The sequence below is a fragment of the Vicugna pacos genome, chromosome 25 (assembly GCF_048564905.1).
Source record: "Vicugna pacos chromosome 25, VicPac4, whole genome shotgun sequence".
Taxonomy (NCBI): Eukaryota; Metazoa; Chordata; class Mammalia; order Artiodactyla; family Camelidae; genus Vicugna; species Vicugna pacos.
In genome coordinates this window covers 33,738,174-33,750,539 of record NC_133011.1, presented here as the reverse complement: position 1 = coordinate 33,750,539, position 12,366 = coordinate 33,738,174, and the positions used below count along the sequence as shown (strand labels likewise).

The 12,366-nt window shown below is 41.7% G+C and overlaps 1 long non-coding RNA gene across 3 annotated transcripts in view; it reads left to right on the top strand.

Annotated features, from left to right (window-relative positions):
- Window positions 1-3,649, top strand: part of LOC140689317 (uncharacterized) — an 86,279-nt gene extending 82,630 nt beyond the window's left edge. For 2 of the 3 annotated variants that reach the window (XR_012064234.1, XR_012064232.1), the window contains one exon: window positions 616-969. This is a non-coding gene — a long non-coding RNA (uncharacterized lncRNA). Of the gene's footprint in view, window positions 1-615; window positions 970-3,587 lie in introns of those variants that run through there. The other variant, XR_012064235.1, reaches the window with a different exon arrangement.
- Window positions 3,650-12,366: the final 8,717 nt, after the last annotated feature.

Sequence of the window (12,366 nt, the reverse complement as noted above, 5' to 3'; positions counted from 1 at the left end):
CAACTGCATTTTAGTCATGGGCAATTCTTCTCCTTGTTATTGCACTCATAAAATGCCTATGAAAATGACACCATGCAGCTCCATATTTATAGTCTGTCAATATCCCATGGATCAAATTGGTTGAGTTTACAAGGCAAGAGCTGATTCCTCCCCACCTCCCCCTTTTAACTGCTATCCTTTTCTATGTCCTCTGGGCTCTGAATGCCAGTCTACTCTTTTAACAATTTTACAGCCCAGGGTACAATGACAAGCCTGTAATTAAAGCTTGGATAGAGATGGAGGGCTCGCTGAAGCCCAGATCTAAGCTGGTCCTGCTATTACATCCATTTTATGGTTTTGAGCCCAGTGACCAGCTGGGCTTGAGCTGAGGGGAGAGCAGTTTGCAATGGAAAATGACATTTTGGGGATGTTCCCATTTGCCATTATCCTTGGCCACCAAAGGCTGAGTAGGCCTGGTCCATCACTGATGGACATGCAAACTCTTTGGCTCAGCACATTATGTCTATAGGATGCTACAGGTATTAAAAATACAGACTGAATGCTACACCAAAATGTTCAATTGCTGGGTTACCTTTGAAGAATAAGAAGGTTTTCCCTCTTTTCTCTTTATGACAGGAGAAGTAAATTTGGTTATGCAACAATAAGGTTCTGGAGGAAGGTTCTTGGAGAAGATGAGACTTTCAAGGAGAGTCCTTCCCAGGGATGAAACTTGCTGCATATCACTGTGCCAGTCTGTAATGTAGAAAGCTGCCTACCTACCACTTTCCTACTATTAGAGTGTTCGTCTTTTCCCTCATCCAGCTAACGCTGAGGCCAAGACAGTGAGCCACCGGGGCTTCAGGCCATCAGCAGCGATCCACCAAGGTTTGTCCCACAGGCTGTCATCACAGACCTAGAAGTGCTACCTTTCAGAAGCCATGGTCCCTTGTGAAGCATGCTGGTTTCTGAATAAAGGGAGTGAGCATTTTAGTTTGAGAGGTGTCAAGATGCAGGAGAGCATATGAGACATTAGGCAGTTTGGTGTGGTTGGATGGACATCTGTGGGAAATAGGATGGTAAAGATGAGGACCAAATGGGCTTGAGTCAAAAATGGCTGGATGTAACACTAACTGATTGGTCACTTTCTTCATAGTGTCCTCCCTCCACTCTGTGTGGATTTCTATCCTGGTACTTCTCAGAATTGGTTGCACTTATAAAATATAAGTTGCCTTTACTTCACTATAAGACCTTGAGGGAGAAGAATGTTTGTTATTATCCTTTCTATCCCAAATGACCAACACAGTGCTTGACCCAATAGTACTATATAATTGTAGCCAATTGATTATTAAGAGCATGGATAGTAGAATCACATAAACCTGGGTTTGAGTTCTGATCTACCTACCTACCAGGACCTTGTACAACTTAATTGTCTGAGCACTAGAATATTAGTGATAAAATAGTAATAATAATAATTACGAATTTTATTATTATTACTAACATTTCTTTAGAGTCAACGATATGCTAGACATTGATAAACTTTTTGCATGCATTATCTCATTTGATTCTCATATAAATTTTGTATCATAGGTATGATTTTATTCCAGTTATTCAGTTGATAAGTAGTAAAGCATCCATAATAATACTCATTTAAATTATAAACATTGACAAATAAATAAAGTACTTAAATCATTGCTTATTTGTTTTCTGTCTCAGGGGAGTAAGAAAATTAACGTTGAAGCTAAATAAGCAGTAAACCTAAGTCATCCCCATGCATTAGTTATCTGTTCCTGTGTAATTACCCCAAAACTTAGTGTCTTAAAATAGCAGTGAATATTTATTACCTCACACAGCTCTTGTAGGTCAGAAGTCCGGGAGAAGCTTGGGTGGGTGTTGTCTGGCTCAGGATCGCTTATGAAATTATAGTCAAGATTTTGGATGGGATGGAGTCATTTGAAGGCTTGCCGGGGGCGGGAGGATCCACTTTGAAGATGGTGCACTCACACGCCTGACAAGTTATTGCTGGTTGTTGGCAAAAGGCTTCAGTTCCTTGCCATATGGATGTCTCCATAGGGCTGCCTGAATGTCCTCACAACATAGCAGCTGGCATCTCACAGACTGGGCAATGCAAGAGAAGGCAAGGCGAAAACAACTTTGACTTTTACAGCCTAACCTTGGAAGTCATACTCTGTCATTTTTGAACTATTCCTTTGGTTATAGCCCTCTTCCAGAGCATGCAAATCAGGAAGCAAGACTCATGGGAGGCCATCTTGAAGAGTGGCTACTGCCGTGTGGGTTAAGAGGATGAGAAAAACAGAAGGATCACAGGGTCAAATCTATACAAAAGTTGGTAGGGCTCGTGGCTCGGGACTGGTTGGGGTGAGTAGTTGAGGACTAAAGATATGAACAATGCAAAAGTGAGAGAGGCCAGATTTTATGTGGCTATGTATGTACGTGTGTGTTTCAGGATGGGGAACATGACTTAAGGGGTCCATCTACATGGAGACAGGCTTTCTTTGAAAACTTGAACACCCCTTTTGAAAGACTGGGTGGAGGAAATGTAGAGAGCATGGGTAACATTCATCTCAGATACACAAACGGGAAAAGGCATAAAGAAGGCGCACCCTTCAGAATAAAGTTTGAAAGTTAGTGACCTGGTAACAGACTCTAGTGTTTCAGACAAAAGACAGTATCTTTTAGATAATACCAATAATTGGCCTGAAAGGTGATGTCACTGAATTGAACCTCTAATTTAAGCAGAAATAAAAGGAAAAAAAATAAATTGTGATAATAAAGAAGTAATAAAGACCTGGTTCCAAAAACAAAAATTCCTATTTGGCAGTATCTTTGGGAGGGAAAAACAATGGGATTTAGATCAGCAATCTGGGTCAAATGCATTCCAAGGAATTAACATGCCTTTATTGTTTCTAAGCAGAAAAGAGTGGAGGAGGGGGGAAAAAACTGAGAATTTGAACAAAAAATACATGGTTCCTGCAAATTCCTGCAAAGAAATTATATAATTTCTATTATTTTCCAGCTCAAGTGGTTGACTTGCACTCATGACCACATTTAGAGGTCAATTTTGCAGTAGCTCACCAAATTACATCTAAAGATCCAGAATCACGTGGGCCCCTCCTCCCAGTAATGCTCCCCCTACACCCCCACCCCTGCCCCTCAGTTGCACTGAGGAACAAGGCCAGCTCTGCACTCCAGCATAAATGATTCTTCATTAGTCTAAGCTATGACTTGCTCGTGATTACATTCAATTTCGATATTCACAGATTCATTTTCATAATATTTCCTCTGGGCTTATTATTTCCATTTGTAAAAAATTCACTGAGTCCTCTATGTCAGAGTAAGCTGATGTCATTAGCCAGGGGCTGTTGCTCTGATCCGTGAGGACTGGTGCTTTTCACGAGCAGACAGAAGATGCTCTACCCGAGAGAACTTGCGTTTCCGGCTCCTTTGCTTGTCTCAGCCTTCTGTGACGTCGGGTGCATGACGGTGTTGGGAGGTGAGAGTGGGCTTTGAGAAAACAAGAGCATTATAGGTATGGCTTTGGTCTGTCACGGAGAACTGTATTTTGATTTTCTCGATAACCTCTTTTCCAGGGCACTTCCCTCCTCTGACTCCCAGACCTGACCGTCCACAGGGTTACCAGGGGAGTCACCATGTAAGTAGACTATAAAACTCTGTCGTGATGGTTGTGGGCTGGGAAGTATCTAATTCATTTTTCTGTCTTTGAAAATGTCTTGATTGAATAAGCATAGGTTTGGAAAAACGGGCAGTTATAAGGTCATGTATTCAGTCATTCATTTGTTCATTCAATTCACATTTTCTAAGGGTATATTATGTGTTAGGTACCAGGTCATGTTCCAAGGGTTCTCTGATTTTATTTCCCAGTTCTTGAGGGTCAGTCCACTGTTGCTTCCATGAAGCATCTTCCAATCTTGTATGTTTAACCCATCAAGAAAGGACTGACAGGATTAATTTCTGTTACTAATATGTCTATATTACTACCATTTTAAAGAAGTCTTCTTGAAGGCCTCTGTGGACAAATCTTTGGATTTGCTCTGAGAATGAATGTGAAAGTACCCATTTCAATCAAAGTCTAAATAGGCCCAGAAAACTGCGTGTAAACTTGCATCAGAACCGAGATAATCTTTAATTTTCTTTCCCCAGATCTTGACTATACAGCAGTCTTTTATTAATTGGTATTATTTCATTCTAAAGTAATAAAAACGCTTGATTTAAACTGACTTGCCTACAAAAAGGAATGTATTGCCTTGTGTGACTCATTCACCCAGGAATCAACCTGACTTTAAGTCTGATTGCACAGGTACCTAAACAACGCCAGCGACGTGTGGTTTCCTTTTCCCTCTGTAACTTGGCTCTGCTTTCCCTGCACTGATCTCATGCTCCAGTAGGATCTCAGAGTCACCAGCTGGCTCAGTACAGCCCTCAGCCTGCATCCTACTAGGTTGAAATCCAATATAAGAATGACCATGTGAACTATGACCCATTGAAGAAATGAATTTCACTCTGGTTGGAGTGCTTGGGTCATGCCCCACCTCCGCCGGGCCAGTTATCATAAAGGAGATAAGCTTCATATCCTCCTTCTTTAGGGCTGGGGGTGAGCTTAGCTCAGACCACGTGGCATGAGGCTGGGGATCAGGGGAGTGGGCATCTCCAAGTAGCAGTTGGGCCCATCGCCTCACAAAGTGGGGAAAGATGCTGGAGACGCAAGCAGGTCCTGATCCCTACACGTGACTTGATTTCCGCAGATTAAGTACTTAAAATATTTTCCTCAATATGCAAAATGATGAAGGCACTAACAGTTGTATTTTGCCATGTGCTAGCAGAGCACACCTGACTTTTGTGTTTAATGCGGTAGTTGGGCTCATTTTGGATAAGGCGACCGTACGACATGGGGTGGGGAATAGACTGAAACATGTCGTATAAAAACGGAAGAATGGAGGATGTTCAAGCTCGGGGAGCTTTTGATACTTTGCAGCAAGCATGGTGGGAGGGAAATAGTATTACATTACTATGTGAAGCACCTGAAAGCAGAAGTAAAAACCGATTTGTTCTTGAGAGGCAGGGATTTCTAGTGATGAATAGCTGCCTAGCGAAGGAGCAGATGTGTTGGTTAGTGTTGTTTCCTATCACTGTAACTGTTCAAGCACAGTTTTATTTTACCATCTGTCAAGAATGGTGCAGACAAGAGTCGATCATTGAGTGAGTGATTATGCTGGATAGCCTTTCAACACCCTTGATGCCTGAGATCTAATGATTTTCTAAGACTTGTAAGTTAAGCCTGAAGAGCAAGACAATGGATATTATCTTGGTAAGTAAGAGGCAACTCTTTAGCTAGATTACTTGAAAAAAAAAAGAAAGTAGGCATGTTGTCTTAAGAGAGGGTGTGGGAGGTGGGAGGTGGAGTAGGTTGACAGGAAAGCTTGGAGTTAGAATTTTGGTCTTGATACAACAAAGAGGATCTAATGGCACAAATGGAGACTATGGGAAAGGAAAACAGTCAACTTCATATTTCTGTGTTGATTATTGAATGTGCTGTGTGCCTGCTTTCTTGCTCTACCAAGAGTAATCACGAGAAGGTGAGGTCTTTGAGGTATATTCTCAATGGTCTCTCTGCTTCTGTTCTTGAGCAATTCTAGCAAATGATTTTCTGCCTTAAAAATTATCCTAAGAGAGCATTCTTCCATTTTCTTTCTCAATGCATTTCACTGTGTCACAACTGGTGTGTAACTCAGGATTAGCTTCCTGTTACTTTAGTCCATTTCCTCCTAGAATTTCCTCCTTGTCAAGTAAGTAGACCTAAAACCTTGGCTTTGTTTTAATAGAAAGCTCAGAAGTCACTGTTATTTAAAGATAGATTGCCCTCATTTAAATTTTGACAGCAGCTCTTTGTCAGCATACCAACACCTTTAAAATTGCTCATTTTAACAGTGTCCAGACTATAACGGTGTACTACCATGTCACCAGCTTTAGTTGACCTTTGGGTTCTGTTTCCACACAGCAGTTAAAGGTGCATGGCCATGGCCATCTCATTCCTGATCCGTAAAATGGGCATAACAATACAGATTCCCCCTGGGATGGGGAGGAGTTGAATGTGAAAATTCTTTGTAAGTTGTTAAGCAGAACTCAGTTTTAAAGGGCACTGCTGTGAATAGAAAGCCGTTATCAAATGAAATGACTAAGATCTGGCTAATTTCACCTAAAGCCAGGCAGTTTCTGAATTCATGGGGCACTGCCTGTTCTGCAGATGGGTCCTTGCCAGCCATCAGAATGTGCTCATCGGTGACGGATGTCAGGAACTAGAAGCAGCTGAGCACTGTGCTCTTCCAGGGAGGCTTCTGAACAGACTCACTATACTTGGAAGAATCTTTCATTTTTCCATTCCCCAGGAAATTCTCTGCTCTCCACAGTCCAAGACGTAGCCAGTATTCTGAGCCTGGGGTGCTCTTCCTTTCCACAAGTACCTGCCGGAGTCCTATTGTACCCACACCTTCCCGGAAGCTCCATAGATCTTCTCTACCTCAACCCATTCATACAGAAACCTCCAGGTCCTCCCATATCAAAGACAAGTTTCTTGTTCTCCTTTTACTATTAGACTAGCCATGGCTTGTCTCCATTTTGCCTCTGATTTAAATTCTTGGAAGTCTTTCTTGCTAGATATTTAATTTCAAGGGAAAGAACTGTTTTTTTTTTTCATGCCTATACTTCCAGTACCTGGTGTAGCTGTGACCTAATGTGGTTTATCCAAAACATGGATAAATAAATAGGTAAATCATATGTGAGCGAGTCTCTTTTTCTTGGCCACACTGAACAACCCAGCAATGAAGAGCATTGTTCTTTACGCAGGGTCATGAAGTAGCCTTGCTCTGAGGCAGTGTCCACCCACAATATAGCTTATACTCGCAGCATGTCTTGGAAACACAGTCATCTCCCTCTCCCCCGAGCTTCACCCCAATCCCATCCCACTGTAAGAATGCTGTATGGTTCACTTTGAGTTGAGGGACCTCTATCCAGCTGAGTGTGCCTTGTACTTAGGTGCAGTGAAGCAATCACATTGCATCATTACTTTTTCCCCTCAAATCTGTGTTCCTTACTGGATCGTGAGCTCTGCAAAGGAAGGGATTACACGGTGTACATTTCTTTTCAGTGATACTGCTGATGTCTCAATGGGGTTTTATGAGGACAGGCAGAGACAGTGAGAAGCCGTAGAGGTACTATTTCGAGAGATATAGAAGCAGAGAGAAAGAGACAGGGAGATGTCCCTGGAGTAGGGTCTGACCACATCTGGGCTACTTTCTTGCTTGCCTCCTTGATGTGTGTGCATGTGAAGGTATGTGCACGTGTGGACATGCATGTGACATTTATTGAGGGCTTACCAGGCACAGTGTTAGACCTTTTAGATCAAAATTCCTAATCTTCATGATCTCCTAAGACATGGCTCATCTTTCCCTATTTGTAGAGGAAATAAAAGTAGATCAGAAGAGAAGCCATTTGCCCAAGGTCACCCAGTAGGCAGCCTTTCTTCTATGATCTGAGTGCAACCTGGTCTCTTCTCTTCCCCCTGGTTTCTTTATAAATAGGATATCCCTTTCAGTTTTTCCTTCCTCTATGATCCTACCAAGTCAAACTTTGGAGTCATCCTGGGAATATCATGCCTTGGCCCTGGTAGCTTCATTACATGTGCCAGAGACATCATGTCACAAAATTACACATTCTGGCAAGAAAATCCTCTGTATATCATTTTCAGATCAAATCCACTGAGAGCTTTGAATATTCATAGATCAAAAGAAAACCCACAGAATGTCAGTGAAGTGTTGCTCCTATAATATGAAACCTTCTCTCACCTCTACTGCTGCCCAAATATTTTTAAAGCAAATGATGATTTCACAGAATATGTCTCCCAAATCCTATGCTCCCAATTATTCCTTAAAAAAGTAGAATCTGCATTGGAAGAGGAACCAGAACTCTACTGTTTTGGTTCACCTCTATTAAGGGTTTGCCAGCCTGTGATTAAGGAAATGACTCCTGGTTCATAGGAACAAAATTCCCAAGAGGAGAGCTCATCAAATCAATGAGGAAGTCCTCTATGCAAGCTCTGACTTCTTTTCCTTCCTTTCCACTTTCCTTCATCCTGTCCCTCCTTCTTTCCATTCAGTTTTTTAATTTGTTTTAGTTAAAGTGGGCTTAGCTGACAAAGTCTCATAGTTCTCTAAGGCTTACTACAGGGGGAAAAGTGTAATAAATCATTCCTATCCCTGTCTCTCATTCTGCAGAGGCAACTGGTTTGGAACCATGTAGCTGACTCAGATCTCTAAATGACCCATTGTCTTAAACGAGGTGGGCTGCTATAACCACACACCATAGATGGTGTATCTTAAACAACAAACATTTATTTCCCGTTGATCTAGAGGCTGTAAGTTCAATATCAGGATGCCAGTGGTTGGGTCTGGTGAGGGCTTGCTTCCTGATGCATAGGTGGCCGTCTTCTTGCTGTGACCTCACGTGGGGAGGGTGAGGGAGCTCCCTGGGGTCTCTTTAAAAAGGCCACTAACCCCATTCATGAGGGATCCCACCTCCATGACCTAAACACCTCCCAAAGTCTCCACTTCCAAATCCCATCTCATTGGGAATTAGGTTTCAATGCATGAATTTGGGGAGGACACACACAGTAGGTCTGTAGCACCTGTGTAGGATGATACCTTTACATTATTTAGTATTAGTCCATTCACTTTCCACAACAGAACATGAAGAATTTGTTCACTTTTGCACCAACTTTAAACCTCCCCACACATCCATACTCCCCATTTCTCCATCCCCAACACATAGTAGGGCTAACACAGATATTCACAGCTGATGCCATACATAATATCTTACATATACTATCATGCTTATTGAGATGATTTCATTTTCCTCAAAGTTATTGTTTTGTTTGATTTGCCTGTTTCCTTACTTTTTTTTTTTTAACAATTGTTCTTAGTAATTCTGCCCCAGGTTCTGCGACTGTTGTAAAACTCTTTCAGAATGTTGGATCCATTAGATAGTCTATCAACTTACTCTCTTCTGAAAGAATCCCTCCCACAGCCTTCTCATCTGTTTCCAGTCCTCCTAGTTGCTCTCTGGAATTACCGCATAGCTGTCAGCTTCAGCTTTTCCGTCACCGTAGTCCTGAGGGTTACCTTTGACTCTCTTGCGGTGAAGCCTCAGTTTTCAGAATCCTGTCCTCCTTGTTGGGCTTGTGCCTTCGTTTGGTTGGAGCGTGCTTTCTGTTAGATTTCTGATAACAGGTGCGTGAGATGAAAAGTATTTGCGGTGTTCCATGTCAATTTTTCTCACCCCCACACTTGATTGATAGTTTTATTATACTTCAAATTCTTAGATGAAATATTCTGATATCAGAATTGGAAAGTCACTGTTCCATATCATCCAGATTCCATTACTGCTAGTGAAAAAGTCTGGTTCCATTCTATTCCTGAGACGTCATGTGATTTTCACGTCCATCTCTTTGGACGCTGGTCAGACCTTCTGCCTGGCCGCACAGTTGTTATGGTCGCCTTCCATCACTGCGTCACGGATTACCATCAACCTTGTGACTTGAAACAACGCTCATTTTTTTAGTGCAGAGTTCTGTTGGTCATGCGTCTGTCATGGTATCAGTGGGTTCTCTGCTTAGGGTATCACAGGCTGAAATTGAAATGTCAGTCTGGCTGAGTCCTTGTCTGGGGACTCTGAAAAAAAATCTCTTTCAAACTCATTCTTGGACTTTGGTTCCTTGCAATTATTATAGGACTTTTTTTTTTTTTTTTTTTTTTTTTGCTGGCTGTCAGCTGGGGACCGCCCACATTCTTCAACATATGGCCTCTTCCATCTTGAAGACAGCAACAGTGCATCTGATTGCCTTGTGTTTCCAACCTCTGTCTTCCTCTTCCACAGCCAGCCAGCCAGAGAAACACACACTGCTTCAAAAGGGCTCACGTCAGATCATGTTAGGTCAGGCCCACTGGGATAATCTTCCTATTTTCATGTCAACTGTGTAGATAATATAGCCTAATTACAGGACTTAAATGCATCCTACTCCCCGTTCAGGGCAGTTACACAGGGAGTCGGGGCACCCTGGGGGCCCTCTTAGGGCTCTGCCTGCCCGGGTGCTGAGACACTAGGCTGGCATCCTTTGAGCGCCTGTGCTTTTCACCCACTGTGCAGCGCTGTAGGGGAGCTCTTTCAGCCTGAGGATGGAAGACTTCCGCTCCAGGAAGTCCTCCTGAATCATTTCTTCCAAACCCCGTTGGTTATTGCTTCTACTCCACTTTCTCTGGTCTTTTGCAAGTTCTTGTTTGGTCCCCTAATTTTCTCATTATTTCTTTCCTACTTCCCTTCTCTTATTTATTTATTTTTTGCTTAGCTTTCTTGGAGAATTACTAAAATTTAGCTTCCAAATCTACCGTGTTTTTTATTCATTTCTGCAGTTATATTGTTAATTTCCAAGAGCTTATGATATTAGCTTTTTTTTTTATATGTATCTTTCTCTTCAGGCATCAGAGGTACAGGGTCTTCTCTAATCTATCCAGGGCTATTAATGACATTTTTTTCTTTTTAAACTTTCTTCTCCAAGTTGTTTTATTTTGTTTGTTCTCAGCTCTGTCTTTTGGATTGAATGCTTCCCAAACGTCATGAAATCCTTGAGGGTCTGGTCGTATTTGGGAGTCAGCACACGGTTAAGTCGTAGATTTCATATCATAACCTTGTATGGTGAGTGCAATTAGGTGACACGTAACCTAGGGAGATATACATAATTAATACTCCAAAAAGTGTGGGACAGGGCATTATAGCTATTTTTTACTCATGGGGATCATTTGTGTTTAGCCTTTTAAACAACTGGAGACAGTGTAAAGGAATACCTGAGGAGTCTGTGGAATTCGAAGTAGACTCACCTGGATTAGATTCTCAGCCCTGGAATGTGTTAGCTGAATTATCTCAGGCAAGGAGATAAACTTCTGGAGATTCAGCCTTGCCATCTCTACAGAATGTCATCTATCACATAAAGTTGGTGAGACTCCCATGAGGTGGCATATGTGAGATGCCTCACACATGGAAGTGATTCAATGAACAGAAGCCAATATTATGGTGACATGTGTTGTATCACAATTCTTACTACTATCCTTATTTATGGCTATATTGACACATTTTAGCACACACTGAGACTAGAATATACATGTTAGTTATAAGCCTACACTTCAAACTTGCCTGTATTTTCAGGAGAGTAATCATTTCCTTGAAGCTTAGAGGACCAAAAAATTTTCCTGAGGTTAAGCTGACAGTGACAATTTGAGTCTCAGAGGAGTAGTAGAATTTGGTCATGAAGATAAGGGGCAGTGGCTTCACAAAGGGTATTTCAGGCTTCAGTAAAACATTAGCAAAGTCTAGGTGGTGGGCAAGCATTAAAGCATCATTGCTCAGTGTAGCCATCTTGTCTCAGCAGCCAAGAGACTTACAGACATAAATACCTTGTAGAGCATGTGGTTTGGACTTCATTCAGCTAGTGCTCAATTCTCCCTGTAGCAAAAGGATTAGTTCCAAAGGCTGGTGGAAACATGGGCACTACATTTTCCTTTCACTGGTGGAACAACTGTTTTTTGGTAGCACATACTTCAGCTACTATTTTATTATGTGATTAATCAAGCAAAGGTATATAAAACTCCAATTATGTGACAAGTAGTGTACTCAGCAGTTGTGATGCCCTGGAGAATAAGATGGACCCAGTCTCTGTCCTCAGAGAATTGAGTGTGATGGAGACCACCACAACGCAGTGTGAAAAATGGCCAGTTACCTATCAGGAAAACAAATCCCTGTCACAATTATGTCAAAACTAGTAAAAGCTTAAGAATAAACCTAAGAAGAAATATGGAAGTTCTACATGAAAAAAAAATGATATAACTTTGTTGATGGTCACAAAAGAAGACTTAGGCCAATGAGGGAGAGATCATTTTCCTGGATAGAAAGAGTCAATGTTGTAAATATGGAAATTCTCTCAAAATGAGTTTCTCTATAAACTCATAAAAATCAACATAAAATTTCATGAGGATTCAGTGGAATGTGCCAAGCTGTTCCAGTTCAGGTTTTCCAAGAAACAGATGCAAGATGGGATTGGACTTGTTAAGGATTTATGGAGATGAGAAGGATGCATGTGAAAGATAAAGGAAGAGAGAGCAGGAGTAGGTATGGTGAACCTTCAGGTCATGATTAATGTCTGATGCCCATGAAAGGAAAGTTGGAAGGGAGAATGGTAGGAAGAGTCTCCGTGCACTCCCACTATTCTAATACAGAGTCTTTGCTAGGGTAACAAGAATATCTGGGCAA